The sequence below is a fragment of the Mirounga angustirostris genome, unplaced genomic scaffold (genome assembly GCF_029215605.1).
Source record: "Mirounga angustirostris isolate CCGP_5_RB_7025 unplaced genomic scaffold, mMirAng1.0.hap1 SCAF_4, whole genome shotgun sequence".
Taxonomy (NCBI): domain Eukaryota; kingdom Metazoa; phylum Chordata; class Mammalia; order Carnivora; family Phocidae; genus Mirounga; species Mirounga angustirostris.
In genome coordinates this window covers 100,278,542-100,297,654 of record NW_026991712.1, presented here as the reverse complement: position 1 = coordinate 100,297,654, position 19,113 = coordinate 100,278,542, and the positions used below count along the sequence as shown (strand labels likewise).

Sequence of the window (19,113 nt, the reverse complement as noted above, 5' to 3'; positions counted from 1 at the left end):
CGGATCACCAATTGGTCAGGAAAACAGATCCACAACTTAGAATCCTGGCCTGCACTGCACACCAGATCTCTCTCTGTCTGCTGACAAAGTCCAAGAGCCAGGGTAACCCATTACTCACTCCTAACCTGTTTTTTTGCTGTTGCTTGACCCCAGGCCAAGCAAAACGAACATTCATGTGGTGGTCTTGGCAGCCGCCCAGCTCCAGACTGTGTTTTCCACAGGCTGAGAGAGGCTTTGAAGCCTGCCTCCCCTCCACTTTGCCCCAAGCTGGGGAATCACCCTCAGAGGAGCAGAGATCAGCCAACACTGAGTCACGCTGCCCTTCAGGTCAGGCGACATTCAGGAAGCGCCTGGCCTATTGGCCTCATGACTTAGCAGAATGACTCGGCCCATTCCTCGTGCTTCAAAATGGGTCAGACATCCTGCAAGAGCCTTTCTGCTGCATCTCTAGGGTGAAGAGCAGCATTTTATACTCACACTTTAAGAGTGTCCGTCCTTTGCCTGTATGTATTAGGTCAGAAGAGGGCCCCAGTTTAGAAATGTTTTGCAAACTCACGCTCAGTTTACCAGTAATTTATTACAGGATACGGACTCATGTATGGTCAGGATTCAATACAAAGAGCACTGGAGTGAACGGATGGATAATGAACAGATGAAGGTGGAATACCAAATGAGGGAATAGAAAAAAATGAATGGAAATTGAATGAATGTGCAGAAATCTGGATTTTGGTCCTGGCTCTGTCCCTCCCTGGCCTTTCATTAAACCACTTGGACGTCAGCAGCCCCATCTAGAAAATAAAAGGTTTGGGGAAATGATTACTTAATAATGGTTTATTATTTCACTTGTGTGCACACACAGGTCAATAGTTAGGAATCAAACTGGTTTATAATTCATAGCCATTAGTAACATTCAAACAGCCCCTGAATAAGCCAGAATCCAAAACATCCCCAAATTGAATTACACCACTTGATTAACAAATGGTGAATTTGAATTTTGAGGATGTCACAGGGTCAAGTAACTCAATCTCTGTGATACATATCATCACCTGTAAATATTCTGGACACATTTACCCTTAAACTATTTAGAAAGCAGCGAAAAGGTATACTACTTACCCCAGGCTATGGTCCCAAGATGGACACAGATGAGCTCCTCAAAACTGGCTCTTATTTGAAGACTTCTAACCCTGGAGGAAATAATGAGTTTGAGTCACACTAAAGGTCTTCCAGTTAAGGAACAACTAAAGGAGTCCTTCATAAAGTGCCAGTATGCCAGTTAATGTGAATGCTTACAATTACCTAGATCGTGGTCTTTCTACTGCTATTATAGAAATGTCACTACTTCTGGCTATCCTTTTTCCTCTATCCTCATGCTCTGTTAATGTAAATCACTCTAGGAGCTGACATTTCAAAGAAGCTGAAAATAAAAACATCTTTGGGGTACCAAAATAGATCACCAATCTGTAAAATGAACTCTCCCACATCTCCCAAGTGATGTTTCCTTCTGACAAGCCGTCCTACATGTAATTAAACAATGAGGGCAAAAGGGCTGCCTGCATCAAATGTACAACCTTTCTTGGTACATACAATTCCAATGGAAATCCAAGCAATTACTGGGAGGGATTAAGGAATGGATTTTATCATGTCTTCAGGATCAAATAAGAATATTTTAGTGAATAATCGATTGATAAATTTTACCTCCCCTGAAATGTTTCACTTCATTCTTCCACTTTTGACATTAAGTCATAAAAGTCCTGGGGCAGAGTAAAGCAGGCATGCTGAAGGAATTTAGACATCTGCTCTTATGCCCACACAAGGCCATAGTCCTTGTCAGATGTTTTAAATTTCTTTAAGATATCAAGAACCAAACCTGGAAGACCTAGATCATACAGTTTCTCCAAGCCTGGATAGGATTCTTCTCCCCCAAAGTTTAGCCACAAAGCTGCAGTTGGACCAAAGAAGGCCATGGAGTAGAGGAGAAAAAAAGAGAAATCCTTCCCCCTCTGGTGACTGGGGGACTTTGGTTGGATGAAGGAAGGCAGTTGGAGAGAGGATATTTGGACAGTATGGAAAAGATAATAAAACATACATTCTTTGATTCATTCTGTGTTAGAATGACAAGACTGTGGGCACCTGGGTGACTCAGTCAGTTAAGTGTCTGCCTTCAGCTCAGGTCATGTTCTCAGCATCCTGGGATCGAGTCCCACATCGGGCTCCCTGCTCAGTGGGGAGCCTGCTTCTCCCTATGCCCTTCCCCTCTGTTTGTGAACTCTCTCTCTTTCTCTCAAAATAAATAAATAAATAATCTTAAAAAAAAATGACAAGACTGCAGCACAGGTAATAGTGAAACACGATGAGAAAACATAGGAGGGAAGAATCCTTTTGTCACACATGCTTTAAGTTTTCAAGAAAGTGTGCTAGTCGTATTCTCAGAAGCTAACAAATAGGATGCTCTGTAGCACTTAATGCCACGTGCCTATGGGAGCAAACAAAGAGCCCCGTTCAGAGACAAGGCAGATGGGGAAACAATGCGAATCTGAACAAACTATGACCTGTTAGGTTTGTGGAGAAGCAAGAAGCCTCTGGAGATAATCAACTTTTAAGCACAAAGCTTTTGTTTAATCCTCCAGGGATGAACCTTCCATTGCAAAGCACTTGATAACCACAAAGCTTGTAAAACATATTGGGTATAGACGCACATTATAGGAAACAGAAGTTACTCATTTGAAGTGTAAATGTAATCGCCAGCTTGTGTCAAGTGACATGCTACTATGTAAATTGTGTAGAGTCTTTTGTAAATGAGAGAGAATTTTCTCCTGCAGATTGAAGGAAACAAATGTTCCTTCTAGACGTTTCCAACCTTGATACATTGGGAAGCTCTGTTCTCCTTCAATGGTCTGCATGTAGGCCAGATGGAGGATATGGAAGAAACTCAGAGGTGTATTACCTCAAGAGTGGGGTGAGGCCAAGTAGCTGGAATGGACCATAGGGCCCTGAGAGAGGTGAGCAGGAATACCCGTGAGTTCACAAACATTAAACATCGGCACTAGATGCCAGGTGGAGACCATCTCAGCAAAACTCCAGTGTACCCGAGCTATCCTCTCTGCCACCTTAAGTTTACACAAACCACACCATGCCTGCAAATATACCCAGGAGCCACATATTCTTGCACTATGCACCTTCAAAGCGGATGTAGAAGTGAAAATATGACTGAGTAAGCACTTATTCCAAAGAGAAAGACTAAAAATTACCCAAAGGGCTGCTTAAATTATTAATTCAGGCTAATTTTTTTCAGGCTGAATTTGAAATGATTGAGGACTAAAAGTTAATTCAGTTTTTTTCCCTGCTGCATAGTAAGTGGGGATCACCAGGAAGGCCCGATTGGTTAGAGATAAAAGAAAGAAAATATATTTACTTTGCAGTTATCGAGCGAGTGAATTTGCAACCTTACTACATTGTCTATGAAATTAGAGATGCAAAAGAAAAGAAAAGAAATTAGAGATGCAACAACAACAACTCTGATCTGAGGGGCACCCATGAAGCCTCACCTTCCCCCAAAACCTTCTTTATTAACTTGCTACTTATCCTGGCCTGAAAGAATAATCCCCCAAGCTTTTCATACAAGTAACAAAGGTAGATGCTTTGAGTCCAGATAGTGGTGTTGAAAACGAACCTTGGAGGGTGTGAAATAAGCCCAGTCAGTTCGTCTGAAATTAACTCAGGAGAATTATTATCCAGCTAGTCTCTGTGAGCCAGAGGAACAAGATAGGAGAGCAATGAATCATTGAGCACTTCCTATGCACCAAATGCTATCCAGTAGAACTTCCTGTGATGATAGGAATTACATACCCACATCACCCAGTATGTGAGTCTCAGCCACACGTGGCTTTTGAGCACTTGAAAGGTGGCTAACATAACTGAGGAAATAAATTCTTAACTTTAATTAATTTAAATAGCCACATGTAGCTAGTTGCTAGTGCTATTGTATTGGACAATGAAGGTTTATATAAATGTTAAGGTATTCGAGGCTCTAAAGCTTTAAGGGTATTGGGGCAAGAGACTATATTGACAACAATCTCTGGGATTTGAAAAACAAAGCATAAACGAAGTTTAAGTCAGAAATCGTGCCCATTTCCCAATTTGTATAAAGCTAGCTCTGCCCTAAAGTGCCAACACCCTTGGTTTGAGGAACAAATATTTAGGGCAATTATAGGAATCACATTCTGCCACTGAATTCTGGTTATGAACAGAAATGGGCTAAAGTTCTGCTCCTGAAATTGCTTGAAAATGCTTGGGGCAGTAAAATACCACAGGTAGCCAAGAGATGTTTTTGATTCTGAATTTCAAACAGTTTCTCCGTTCTCTTATCCCATCCTACTTCCTCACTCCTATGAGTTGATTTTTTTCTTATTCCTTTGCTTTTGCTTTTCAGAAATCATTGGAAATAAAATAAGAAAAGCTAAGCATATAAGGTTTATCATATAGCTTCATGTAGCTCAAATGATGAGGAAGCATTTTGAATATCACCTACTTAGCCACAATGCTCCCCTACTCTAGAGATTTTTTTTACAGTCTTGGTGACTCTGAAGCTTTACAGTTGTGGTTTGGATTTGGTAAATAAAATAGGCAGTATGAGAATGTTAGCATCATGCATGAGAGGCTAGGATATGAGGAGGGAAATAGTCAACAGGAAGGCTGGCATATTTTTCCCTATATATTTAAACTGAGAACCAAAAATTGAAGTAAAAAAACAAAATAAGAAGTACATTTTAGAAACAATAGTCCATGTACTACCCTGCGTGTAATATTGACCTTTCAATTAAAACAGTCAAAAGAATTTTATTGATCAGCAAGAAGAATTGGGGAACATATAAAACATACATACTAAAAAATAAGGGCTCTGTACATGAATTTGTAGACCAATTAGGTGATGGCTTAAATTAGACAGAAGCACTGTAATGTGGCATTTGATATTTATTCCGTCTGTCAGGTTTCTGGAAAATTTCTTTAAGTGTAGATGGACAAATTATTCTAAATAATAGAAAAAAAGAGCATCTGAAATCCATTTCTTACCATCTGGAGAAGTTGGCCCAGCACAGATTCTAGTATTTCAAATAGGATCATCAGCATGTCCTAGACAGAAATATATCAGGAATCTTAGTAAAGATGGGGAGTTTTCATTGTCTTAAGCAATCCAATCACAGGTTCCATCTATCTGTGAGTTGCTTGTATTCTCCATTGCGGGCAACTACAGCTCATGCAGCCACACTTGCTCAAGATCCATCATTCACTGTGTCATTCCCAATTTTCATAATGCGCCCTTCATCGAGTCTCCATCAAAATGATTCAGGCAGGAGGTGGATTAAAATGGTTCACGTGGTAGAAAACTTCATGGGTTGTGAAGCCTGAGGTGTGGAGAAAAAACACATATACACAAGCACACACATTTTACAAAGGAAATTTAGTAGCCAATTCTTTATTTATAATGCTCATAATACCATGTTGTTCTCAATATGTTCATGTGGCCCTGAAGTTCCAGAATAAAAAAGTTAAGATTTGCTTCAAATTCTTTTCAAAAATGGAAAAGTTCAAAGTACCTACTGAACACTGATCTATTTCGTTACTCCTAGATATTCCATTTAAAGAGTGTAAGCAGAGACCGGATAAAAGACAAATGGTGGGAGTAAAGGGAACCTAACGGCCACATCCATGACCTCTAATGGTGTGCATGTGCTCTTCTGTTTACTTTGATCCATAGCCTATGCTGCCAGCCTAGAGATGTAAATGCAACTGATGGCAGAGTTGACAGATAAATTTAAAAAGGTAACTCTTTGGGGAAAAAAGTGAATAAAATACCTCTAGATAATTTAATTAAGAATAAAGAAATAAGATACATGGATTTAATGACAGATTTCAAGATATTTTAAAGAAATCATGAATAAATATTACATAAAATGCTATACTGACTTTTTTTTTTTTTTTAATTTTATTTTTAAGTAATCTCTACACCCAACATGAGGCTCAAACTTACAACTCTGGGATCAAGAGTTGCATGCTCCTCTGGCAGAGCCAGACAGGCACCCCAAAACTTTTAAAAACCTTAATAAAATTGATGATTTCCTGGAAAAATTGAAATAAAAATGGACCCAAATATATGAATCCAAAGAATAGACACCCCCCACAAAAAGTTCTTGATCCTTAGTCAATAAGAAATAAAGAGAAAGTGTTTAAGATTTATCTTTCAAACAGGCTCAAGGACCATATCAATGAGTTAATAATTACATTTATTAGATCTATTTATTAAACACTTACTATCTGCTTGAGATTGCTTTACATGATTTACATGCCTTATCATTTTAATCTTCAAACAATCTCATAACAGGAATTATTATTTTCCAAGTTCTATAAAAAAACCTGAGGCTTAGAGAGAGCTCATAAAGCTAGTATATGCCTCGCCCTGGATTCAAACATAAGGTACAAAGAATTCCTTAATAGATAAATTATTCTACAACATGGAAGCCTCTGGAAATCTACCTAACTCACTGGATCAAATACAAACACCTGAAAAGAATAGCTTGCTCCTGGAGTCCTCAGGCAGGCTGGCCTGGAGTCTGAGTCAGTGTGTGTGCAGGCTTGTTGTCTGGGTTCACATAGGCCAGCCTGGTGCCTGGGTCTATAGGGTCAGCCTGGTACGGGCCAGGCCAGGAGCTTGGGTCTACATAGGCTGGCCTGGAGCCTGTGTCCATGTGAACTAGGCTGGTGCTGGCAGCAGATACTTTCCTACACCATACACAAAAATAAAATAGACTCAAAATGGATGAAAGACCTAAATGTGAGACAGGAATCCATCAAAATCCTAGAGAAGAACACAGGAAGCAACCTCTTCGACCTCGGCCACAGCAACTTCTTGCTAGACGTGTCTAAAAGCAAGGGAAACAAAAACAAAAAAGAACTATTGGGACTTCATCAAGATAAAAAGCTTCTGCACAGCAAAGGAAACAGTCGACAAAACCAAAAGGCAACCGGGGCGCCTGGGTGGCTCAGTTGGTTAAGTGTCTGCCTTTGGCTCAGGTCATGATCCTGGGGTCCTGGGATTGAGCCCCGCATCGGGCTCTCTGCTCAGCGAGGAGCCTGCTTCTCCCTCTCCCCCTGCATACTGCTCTGCCTACTTGTGCTTTCTCTCTCTCTGTGTGTCCAAAAAAAAAAACGGAATGGGAGAAGATATTTGGAAATGACATAACAGATAAAGGGCTAGTCTCCAAGATATATAAAGAACTTCTCAAACTCAACACCCAAAGAACAAATAATCCAGTCAAGAAATGGGCAGAAGACATGAACAGACATTTCTGCAAAGAAGACATCCAAATGGCCAACAGACACATGAAAAAATGCCCCACATCACTTGGCATCAGAGAAATCCAAATCAAAACCTCAATGAGATACCACCTCACACCAGTCAGAATGGCTAAAATTAACAAGTAAGGAAACGATAGATGTTGGCGAGGCTGTGGAGAAAGGGGAACCCTCTTACACTTTGGTGGGAATGCAAGCTGGTGCAGCCACTCTGGAAAACCGTGTGGAGGTTCCTCAAGAAGTTAAAAATAGAGCTACCCTACAACCCAGCAATTGCACTACTGGGTATTTACCGCAAAGATACAGAAATAATGAAAAGAAGGGCACCTGCACCCCTATATTCATGGCAGCAAGGTCCACAATAGCCAAACTGTGGAAGGAGCAGAGATGTCCTTCAACAGATGAATGGATAAAGAAGATGTGGTATATATATATACACACACATACACACACACACACAATGGAATATCACGCAGCCAACAGAAAGGATGAATACTTACCATTTACACTGATGTGGATAGAACTGGAGGGTATTATGCTAAGTGAAATAAGTCAATTGGAGAAAGACAATTATCATACGGTTTCACTCGTATGTGGAATATAAGAAACAGTGCAGAGGATCATAAGGGAAGGGTGGGAAAACTGAATGGGAAAAAAATCAGAGAGGGAGACAAACCATGAGAGACTCTTAACTCTGGGAAACAAACTGAGGGTTGCTGGAGGGAGGTGGGTGAGGAGATGGGGTAACTGGGTGATGGGCATTAAGGAGGCACGTGATGTGATGAGCACTGAGTGTTATATGCAACTGATAAATTATTAAACATTACATCTGAAACTAATGATGTAGTATATTTTAACTAATTGAATTTAAATAAATAAATAAAATAAAAATTAGGTACAAATGGATTAAATAATTAGGAAATCCAAATGATAGTTTATCTAATATCTGACATGGAATGACTATCCATGTAAAAAAGCAATAAAACAAATCATAAAAGAAGGTGAAAGATTTGAACATGCAAAAATTTAAAATGTCAGCATATCAAAGATTATTGTAAAATGTCATGATGCACCCAACCAACTGAAAAATAAAATGTATGGCAAACTGGCAACTAAAAGGACAGTTTCAGGAGTAGAATATACTGATTCAACAATTCCATACATCACCAGATGCTCATCACAAAAGTGTATGTTTTAATCCCCATCACGTATTTCACCCATCCGCCCACCTACCTCCCCTCTGGTAACCACCAGTGTGTTCTCTATGGTTAAGGGTCCATTCCATGGTTTACCTCTCTCTCTCTTTCCTTTTTTCCCTTTGCTCATTTGTTTTGTTTCTTAAATTCCACATATGAGTGAAATCATATGGTATTTATCTTTCTCTGACTTATTTCACTTAGCATAACACTCTTTAGCTCCATCCAGGTGATTGCAAATGGTAAGATTTCCTTTGCTGAGTAATGAAATGGCTGAGTAATATTCTGTTGTGTATATATACCACACCTTCTTTATCTATTCATCTATTAATGGACACTTGGGCTGTTTCCATTATTTGGCTATTATAGATAATGCTGCTATCCATACCGGGTACATGTATCCTTTTGAATTAGTATTTTTGTATTCTCTGGTTAAATACCTACTCATGCAATTGCTGGATCATAGGGTAGCTCTATTTTTAACTTTTTGAGAAACCTCCATTCCATCTTCCAGAGTGGATGCACCAGTCGACATTCCCACCAACAGTGCAAGAGGGTAAGGGAAAATATTCTTAATATATTACATACTTCATCCAAATTAAAGATAAAAACATAAAACCATTACAGGAAATGGACAAAGAGTATAAATAGACAATTTACAAAAGAGAAATTTTAAATGTCTACTAAATAAATTTTTAAAAATCAAAGAAGTAAAAAACTAAAACATTAAAAAGATACTGTTTTAATTTGTCAAATTATCAAAATAATACTAATCCTGATAAGACTATGATGAAAGAGAAGTTTCGTACACTGGGAATGGAAGTCTGTATTATTTATCCAAAAGCCATTTGGCAATATAGTATGAAGTGTCTTAAAAATGGTTGTACAGAGGGCGGATCAAGATGGCAGAGGAGTAGGAGACCCGGATTTCGTCTGATCTCAGGAATTCAGCTGGATAGGGATCAAACCATTCTGAACACCTACAAACTCAACAGGAGATCAAAGAAAAGAATAGCAACAACTCTCTGAACAGAAAAGCGACCACTTTCTGCAAGGTAGGACGTGTGAAGAAGTGAATCCGAGGCGATATTCGGGAGGACAGACGGTGGGGAAGGGGGCCTCCATCAGCCACTTCTGGCAAGAGATAGAGCCACGGAGTGCAAAATTGGAACTTTCAGAAGTCTGCTCTGCTGAGGGACGTCCCTCCAGTGGCTAAGTGGGGGGTGGAACCCTTGTGGGACAGTGTGGTCTCAGGACCCTCAGGGTCACAGAAAGACCGGGGGTGCCTGAGTGCGGCAGAGCTCCCAGGTATCAGAGCAGGGAAGCCGGCTGCAGAGACGGAGCCCAGGCGTGGGCTCTCAGCTCGGGGTTGCCATAAACCATGATCCGCGGCACAGTCGGGCCACTGCTCCTCCAGCAGGGACCCAACAAGCGGCAGATCCAGGGAGACTCCCCTTCCTCCCCCGGGAGGGGCGGCATGGGAGTGCACCGCAGGGATCTGCTGGGTTCAAAGACTCCACACAGGGTCGAGTGCCAGAGATAGAAACACTCGGTCACAGGCTGGGTGAGCACAGAGTGTGGCCAGAGACCAGGGAGATGGGAGTGACTGACTGTTTTTCTATGGGGACTCACTGAGGAGCGGGGCCCTGAGTTCTTGGCTTCTATGGGGCAGAGATTGGGAGGCCGCCATTTTCACTCTCGTCCTCCAAAGCTGTACAGAAAGCTTGCAGGGAACAAAAGCTCCCGAGAGCAAACCCGAGCAGATTACTTAGCCCGAAACGGGCAAGGGTGGGGCAATTCCGCCTCCAGCAAAGACATTTGGGAACCATGGCAACAGGCCCCTCCCCCAGAAGATCAGCAAGAACAGCCAGCCAAGACCAAGTTTACCGATCAATGAGAACGGCAGAACTCCAGCGCTAGGGAAATACTGCACATAGAATCCATGGCTTTTTTACAATGATTCTTTAGTCTTTCAATTTTTTTTAACTTTTTAAAAAATTTTTCTTCTTCCCTTTTTCAACCAACATCTTATCAATCCCTTTTTTAAAAAACATTTTTATTTTTCATTTTTAGAGTCATATTCTATCCCTTCATAGTAGTTACCCTTATTTTTGGCACATGTACTTTAAAATTTTGAGATACAGTTTCTTCTAACAGATCAAAATATACCCTAAATCTCTAGTGTATGGGTTTGTTCTACTCTCCTGCCTGATCACATTCTCTCCCTTTTTTTTTTCTTTTTTTTTTAAATCCTCTTTTCTTTTTTCAAACAACTTCTTATCAATTCCTTTTATAAAATTTTTCATAATTTTCATCTTTACAGTCATATTCCATCCCTTCATCATATCAACCCTTATTTTTGTACATATATAAGTTTTTCTTTCTTTAAAATTTTGGGAGGCACTTTCTTCCAACAGACCAAAATACACCCAAAATCTAGTGTGTGCCACTGATCTATGCACCAGCCTGATCATATTTGATCATATTCTGTTTTTTTGTTTGTTTGTTTTGTCTGTTTTTGTTTGTTTTTATCTTTTTATTTTTCTTTTTTTTTTTTTTGTCTTTTACTTTTTTCTTTCTTTCCCTTTCTTTCACCCTGGCTTCAGGTCTTTTCTGATTTGTTTAGAGTATATTTTCTGGGGACGTTGTTACCCTGTTAGCATTTTGTTCTCTCATTCATCTATTCTCCTCTAAACAAAATGACAAGATGGAAAAAATCACCTCAACAAAAAGAACAAGAGGTAGTACCAACTGCCAGGGACCTACTCAATACGGACATTAGTACGATGTCAGATCTAGAGTTCAGAATCATCACTTTAAAGATACTAGCTGGGCTTGAAAAAAGCATGGAAGTTATTAGAGAAACCCTTTCTGGAGAAGTAAAAGAACTAAAATCTAACCAAGTCAAAATCAAAAAGGCTATTAATGAGGTGCAATCAAAAAAGGGGGTGCTAACTGCCAGGATAAATGAGGCAGAAGAGAGAATCAGTGATATAGAAGACCAAATGATGGAAAATAAAGAAGCTGAGAAAAAGAGAGATAAACAACTACTGGATCATGAGGGCAGAATTCGAGAGATAAGCGATACCATAAGATGAAACAACATTAGAATAATTGGGATCCCAGAAGAAGAAGAGAGAGGGGCAGAAGGTATATTGGAGCAAATTAGAGCAGAGAACTTCCCTAATTTGGGGAAGGAAACAGGCATCAAAATCCAAGAGGCACAGAGAACCCCTCTCAAAATCGATAAAAATAGGTCAATACCCCGACATCTAATAGTAAAACTTACAAGTCTCAGAGACAAAGAGAAAATCCTGAAAGCAGCTCAGGAGAAGAGATCTGTAACCTACAATGGTAGAAACATTAGATTGGCAACAGACCTATCCACAGAGACCTGGCAGGCCAGAAAGGACTGGCGTGATATATTCAGAGCACTAAATGAGAAAAATATGCAGCCAAGAATACTAGATCCAGCTAGGCTGTCATTGAAAATAGAAGGAGAGATAAAAAGCTTCCAGGACAAACAAAAACTAAAGGAATTTGCAAACACAAAACCAGCCCTACAAGAAATATTGAAAGGGGTCCTCTAAGCAAAGAGAGCCTAAAAGTAACACAGACCAGAAAGGAACACAGACAATATACAGTAACAGTCACCTTACAGGCAATACAATGGCACTAAATTCCTATCTTTCAATAGTTACCCTGAATGTAAATGGGCTAAATGCCCCAATCAAAAGACACAGGCTATCAGACTGGATTAAAAAACAAGACCCATCAATATGCTGTCTGCAAGAGACTCATTTTAGACCCAAAGACACCCCCAAATTGAAAGTGAGGGGGTGGAAAACCATTTACCATGCTAATGGACACCAAAAGAAAGCTGGGGTGGCAATCCTTACATCAGACAAATTAGATTTTAAACCAAAGACTATAATAAGAGATGAGGAAGGACACTATATCCTACTCAAAGGGTCTATCCAAAAGAAGATCTAACAATTGTAAATATCTATGCCCCTAACATGGGAGCAGCCAATTATATAAGGCAATTAATAACAAAAGCAAAGAAACACATCAACAACAATACAATAATAGTGGGGGACTTTAACACCCCCCTCACTGAAATGGATAGATCATCTAAGCAAAAGATCAACAAGGAAATAAAGACTTTAAAAGACACACTGGACCAAATGGACTTCACAGACATATTCAGAACATTCCATCCCAAAGCAACAGAATACACATTCTTCTCTAGTGCCCGTGGAACATTCTCCAGAATAGATCACATCCTAGGTCACAAATCAGGTCTCAACCAGTACCAAAAATTGGGATCATTCCCTGCCTATTTTCAGACCACAATGCTTTGAAACTAGAACTCAATCACAAGAGGAAAGTCGGAAAGAACTCCAATACATGGAGGCTAAAGAGCATCCTACTAAAGAATGAATGGGTCAACCAGGAAATTAAAGAAGAATTTTAAAAATTCATGGAAACCAATGAAAATGAAAACACAACTGTTCAAAATCTTTGGGATACAGCAAAGGCAGTCCTAAGAGCAAAGTATATAGCAATACAAGCCTTTCTCAAGACACAAGAAAGGTCTCAAGTACACAACTTAACCCTACAGGTAAAGGCTGGAGAAAGAACAGCAAATAAAGCCTAAACCCAGCAGGAGAAGAGAAATAATAAAGATCGGAACAGAAATCAATGAAATAGAAACCAAAAGAACAGCAGAACAGATCAATAAAACTAGGAGCTGGTTCTTTGAAAGAATTAACAAGATTGATAAACCCCTGGCCAGACTTATCAAAAAGAGAAGAGAAATGACCCAAATCAACAAAATCATGAATGAAAGAGGAGAGATCATAACCAACACCAAAGAAATACAAACAATTATAAGAACATATTATGAGCAACTCTATGCTAGCAAATTAGATAACCTGGAAGAAATGGATGCATTCCTAGAGATGTATCAACTACCAAAACTGAACCAGGAAGAAATAGAAAACCTGAACAGACCTATAACCACTAAGGAAATTGAAGCAGTCATCAAAAATCTCCCAAAAAACAAAAGCCCAGGGTCAGATGGCTTCCCAGGGGAATTCTACCAAACATTTAAAGAAGAATTAATACCTATGCTTCTGAAACTGTTCCAAAAAGTACAAATGGAAGGAAAACTTCCAAACTCGTTTTATGAGGCCACCATTACCTTGATCAAAACCAGACAAAGACCCCATCAAAAAGGAGAATTACAGACCAATATCCTTGATGAACATGGATGCAAAAATTCTCACCAAAATACTAGTCAATAGGATCCAACAGTACATTAAAAGGATTATTCACCACAACCAAGTGGGATTTATCCCTGGGCTGCAAGGTTGGTTCAACATCCGCAAATCAATCAACGTGATACAATACATTAACAAAAGAAAGATCAAGAATCATATGATCCTCTCAATAGATGCAGAAAAAGCATTTGACAAAGTACAGCATCCTTTCTTGATCAAAACTCTTCAGAGTATAGGGATAGAGGGTACATACCTCAATATCATAAAAGCCATCTATGAAAAGCCCACAGTGAATATCATTCTCAATGGGGAAAAACAGAGCTTTCCCCCTAAGGTCAGGAACACAGCAGGGATGTCCACTATCACCACTGCTATTCAACATAGTATTAGAAGTCCTAGCCACAGCAATCAGACAACAAAAAGAAATCAAAGGCATCCAAACAGGCAAAGAAGCAGTCAAACTCTCACTGTTTGCAGATGATATGATACTTTATGTGGAAAACCCAAAAGACTCCACCCCAAAACTGCTAGAACTCATACAGGAATTCAGCAAAGTGGCAGGATATAAAATCAATGCACAGAAATCAGTGGCATTCCTATACACCAACAACAAGACAGAAGAAAGAGAAATTAAGGAGTCGATCCTATTTACAATTGCACCCAAAACCATAAGATACCTAGGAATGAATCTAACCAAAGAGGCAAAGAATCTGTACTCAGAAAATTATAAAATACTCATGAAAGAAATTGAGGAAGACACAAAGAAATGGAAAAACGTTCCATGCTCATGGATTGGAAGAACAAATATTGTGAAGATGTCAATGCTACCTAGAGCAATCTACACATTCAATGCAATCCCCATCAAAATACCATCCACTTTTTTCAAAGAAATGGAACAAATTATCCTAAAATTTGTATGGAACCAGAAAAGACCCCGAATAGCCAGAGGAATGTTGAAAAAGAAAAGCAAACCTATGGCATCACAATTCCGGACTTCAAGCTCTATTACAAAGCTGTCATCATCAAGACAGTATGGTACTGGCACAAAAACAGACTCATAGATCAATGGAACAGAATAGAGAGCCCAGAAATAGACCCTCAACTCTATGGTCAACTCATCTCTGACAAAGCAGGAAAGAATGTCCAATGGAAAAAAGACAGTCTCTTCAACAAATAGTGTTGGGAAAATTGGACAGTCACATGCAGAAGAATGAAACTGGACCATTTCCTTATACCACACACAAAAATAGACTCAAAATGGTTGAAAGACCTAATGTGAGACAGGAGTCCATCAAAATCCTAAAGGAGAACACAGGCAGCAACCTTTTTGACCTCAGCCGCAGCAACTTCTTCCTAGAAACATCGCCAAATGCAAGGGAAGCAAGGGCAAAAATGAACTATTGAGACTTCATCAAGATAAAATCTTTTGCACAGCAAAACAAACAGTCAACAAAACCAAAAGACAACCGACAGAATGGGAGAAGATATTTGCAAATGACATATCAGATAAAGGGCTAGTATCCAAAATCTATAAAGAACTTATCAAACTCAATACCCAAAGAACAAATAATCCAATCAAGAAATGGGCAGGGGGCGCCTGGGTGGCTCAGTCGTTAAGCGTCTGCCTTCGGCTCAGGTCATGATCACAGGGTCCTGGGATCGAGCCCCGCATCGGGCTCCCTGCTCCATGGGAAGCCTGCTTCTCCCTCTCCAACTCCCCCTGCTTGTGTTCCCTCTCTCACTGTGTCTCTCTCTGTCAAATAAATAAATAAAATCTTTAAAAAAAAAAAAAAAAAGAAAGAAAGAAATGGGCAGAAGACATGAACAGACATTTTTCCAAAGAAGACATCCAAATGGCCAACAGACACATGAAAAAGTGCTCAACATTGCTCGGCATCAGGGAAATCCAAATCAAAACCTCAATGAGATACCACCTCACACCAGTCAGAATGGCTAAAATGAACAAGTCAGGAAATGACAGATGTTGGTGGGGATGCGGAGAAAGGGGAATCCTCCTACACTGTTGGTGGGAATGCAAGCTGGTGCAGCCACTCTGGAAAACAGTATGGAGGTTCCTCAAAAAGTTGAAAATAGAGCTACCATACGATCCAGCAATTGCACTACTGGGTATTTACCCCAAAGATAAAATGTAGGGATCCGAAGGGGTACGTGCACCCCAATGTTTATAGCAGCAATGTCCACAATAGCCAAACTGTGGAAAGAGCCAAGATGGCCATTGACAGATGAATGGATAAAGATGTGGTAGATATATACAATGGAATATTATGCAGCCATCAAAAGGAATGAGATCCTGCCATTTGCAACGACGTGGATGGAACTGGAGGGTGTTATGCTGAGTGAAATAAGTCAATCAGAGAAAGACATGTATCATATGACCTCACTGATATGAGGAATTCTTAATCTCAGGAAACAAACTGAGGGTTGCTGGAGTGGGGGTGGGGGGGAGGGATGGGGTGGATGGGTATGTGCTATGGTGAGCGCTGTGAATTGTGCAAGACTGTTGAATCACAGATCTGTACCTCTGAAACAAATAATGCAATATATATTAAGAAAAAAAAAAAAAGAAGAAGATAGTAGGAGGGGAAGAATGAAGGGGGGGAATCGGAGGGGAAGACGAACCATGAGAGACAATGGACTCTGAAAAACAAACTGAGGGTTCTAGAGGGGAGGGGGTTGGAGGATGGGTTAGCCTGGTGATGGGTATTAAAGAGGGCACATTCTGCATGGAGCACTGGGTGTTATGCACAATGAATCATGGAACACTACATCAAAAACTAATGATGAAATGTATGGTGATTAACATAACAATAGAAAAATAACAAATAAAAATAAAGTATATCGAGAAAAAAAAATGGTTGTACATTTTAACCCAATAATTCCAATCCTGAGTTTATCATAAACAAATAATTTGAAGTGCAGGCAGAACTTCATGTATAAGAATAATACACAGTATTATTTATGATATACATCCATATGATGTGGCTATTAAGAATTATGTTCCAGGAAATATTTACTAACACCAAAAAACTTCACATCATTAAGTTCATGTTCACACTGTAATGTTCATATGATAAATATAAATATATATAAATATATAAGGCTAGAAAGAAATCACCTGAATGTTCATAGGATAAAAATCAATTAAATCATTTTAAATTTTATGAATGATTTTTAATAAAATGAAAAAAGACTCATAATATGTAGGTTTTTTAAATGGAGTATAAAATATATACAAATAAATGTGCAGAAAGATGGTAATCCAATTCAGTCTCTAGCTACACACAGCTCAAGCAGCAATCCAAACAGCTTGGGATTCCGAGTAGCCAAGAAAAGGGGAACCCAGTTATCCATGGGTAGGAACAGGTGAGGAGTTTGAAACCAGGAAGGGAAATAGTAAAGATAGATATGGGACCGCACTGCTTACAAACTGCCTGACGCCAGAGCAAAGGGCATCTGGGCTAGTGGCTCCTAATATATTATTTCCCGTAAGGGCAAGAATCAGGGTCTGTGTGGGGCTAAGTCTGAATGAGCAGCTGTCTGAAGAATGAGAGAACCGATACCGGGTAAGATGCACACAAAAAGAAGAGGTTTAATATTGCAGGTGGTCTCTGACGGATATAGGAAGCAAGCTTGAAATAAAAGGCTTCCACTTTCTACTGAGAAAAGAGAGAATTATTGATACCAAACAGTTCAACGAGGCTTATAGGGCAGCCAAGTAAATCAGCACAGCTCAGGATCAGAATGAATCAGGCCAGGTGTGCCATAAAATCAACACAGCCTGCACTAGACTGACAGAACTGGCTCTGCGAGGCTCCAGGCTCACCAATGTCTTGTTGAATATGGAGGGTGCTGACGCAGGGACTATGGACTGGCTGCTTTTTTAATCAATAGAATAATGTTTTAATGCTCTTTTAGGGCTGTCATTGAATGCCTAGCGAGCATGACAGCTACAGGTCCTTTGGTCCCATCACCTAACAGGTAGGAAAAATCCAGTTATTTTTCCTGCTGAATTACCTTGCATAAGATTCCAACAGTTTACTTCGGAGTCCATCAGAAAGAAATGAGTTTACCTATGTTTTGCTCAACCTTTTGAAAGAAAGGTTGGAAATGAAAATTTCTGTAAGTAAAGAATTGCTGCTTAATGCTTTCTTCATTCCCATAGTAGAGAGACTGAAGTAATTTTTTTCTACCCCACTTCAGTCCTTGCTATACCATAGTCTTTTAAAATGTATCTTTGAGGGATGCCTGGGTGGCTCATTAGGTTAAGCATCTGCCTTCGATTCAGGTTATGATCCCAGGGTCCTGGGATCGAGTCCTGCATCAGGCTCCTTGGTCACAAATCCTGGCCCTCCCAAAGCTTATACTCACCTGCTTCTCCCTCTGCCTGCTGCTCCCCCTGCTTGTGCTCTCTCTCTCTCTCTGACAAATAAATAAAGAAAATTTTTAAAAAATGTATCTTTGACACACTGCATATCCAGGGCATGGAGGAGGAGGTGGGCAGACTGCTTACCCTTTGTGAACTTGTTAAGAGGCTTGCAGTATTATACTTTGGGGGGTTTAATCTCTGTACCCACTGCATACAGTTGCTCTTGATTGCAATCATATCAGATAGTGATTTACTTTTTACAGGACCATTTATATCATTCCTTTCTTCCCCCTCCCCCCTTTACGGGATGATTTTTAACATCCTTGATAAAATGCCGGGCAATGCCTTGCTTTGTTTTTCCAGATCTACATGTGGTACTGAACCAAGACAGCAGACATCTTAGGGTTGGATTACCCCAGGGGATGCTACAACCACCCCCTCCACCCAGAAACTTGTTAGAAGTAAGCAAGTGACTTTAACCTTACAGATGATTGACTCAGAAATACGGAATATACGGTTACACCTAATATAACCTGTCTGTTTAAGACCTGTCTGGGCAGTGGAGAAAAATGTAATAACAGAAAGCTTCAAAGTAAAATTACACTCTAGGACTTACTAAGAGCTCATTGTACACAGAACCAGAGTGGAAGGGGCCTCCCATAGCCACATAATCTCACTTTCTGTGCCAAAGCAGAATTGAAACCGAAATTAAATAAATGTAGGCATTCAACATTTAATAGGGAGTTCTGCCAAAAATTGAAATTAGACCACCCAAAAACCTGCCATGAAGAGAATATTTCTTTAACTAAAAGGCTTAAGTATCCTTAACACCTAAAATTGGATTCTTAGTCTTCTGTGAAATGTAAGTCGCTCCCCTAAAATGAGCATTCATAAT

At 39.8% G+C, this 19,113-nt stretch overlaps 1 long non-coding RNA gene across 1 annotated transcript; it reads right to left on the bottom strand.

Moving 5' to 3' along the window:
• Nucleotides 1-590: 590 nt before the first annotated feature.
• On the bottom strand, nucleotides 591-7,515 carry LOC135363999 (uncharacterized). Its single transcript, XR_010410428.1, has 4 exons — nucleotides 6,824-7,515; nucleotides 5,071-5,402; nucleotides 1,114-1,184; nucleotides 591-788 (listed from the first exon to the last, which is right to left on the bottom strand). It is a non-coding gene; the product is annotated as an uncharacterized LOC135363999 (long non-coding RNA).
• Between the last annotated feature and the right edge of the window lie 11,598 nt (nucleotides 7,516-19,113).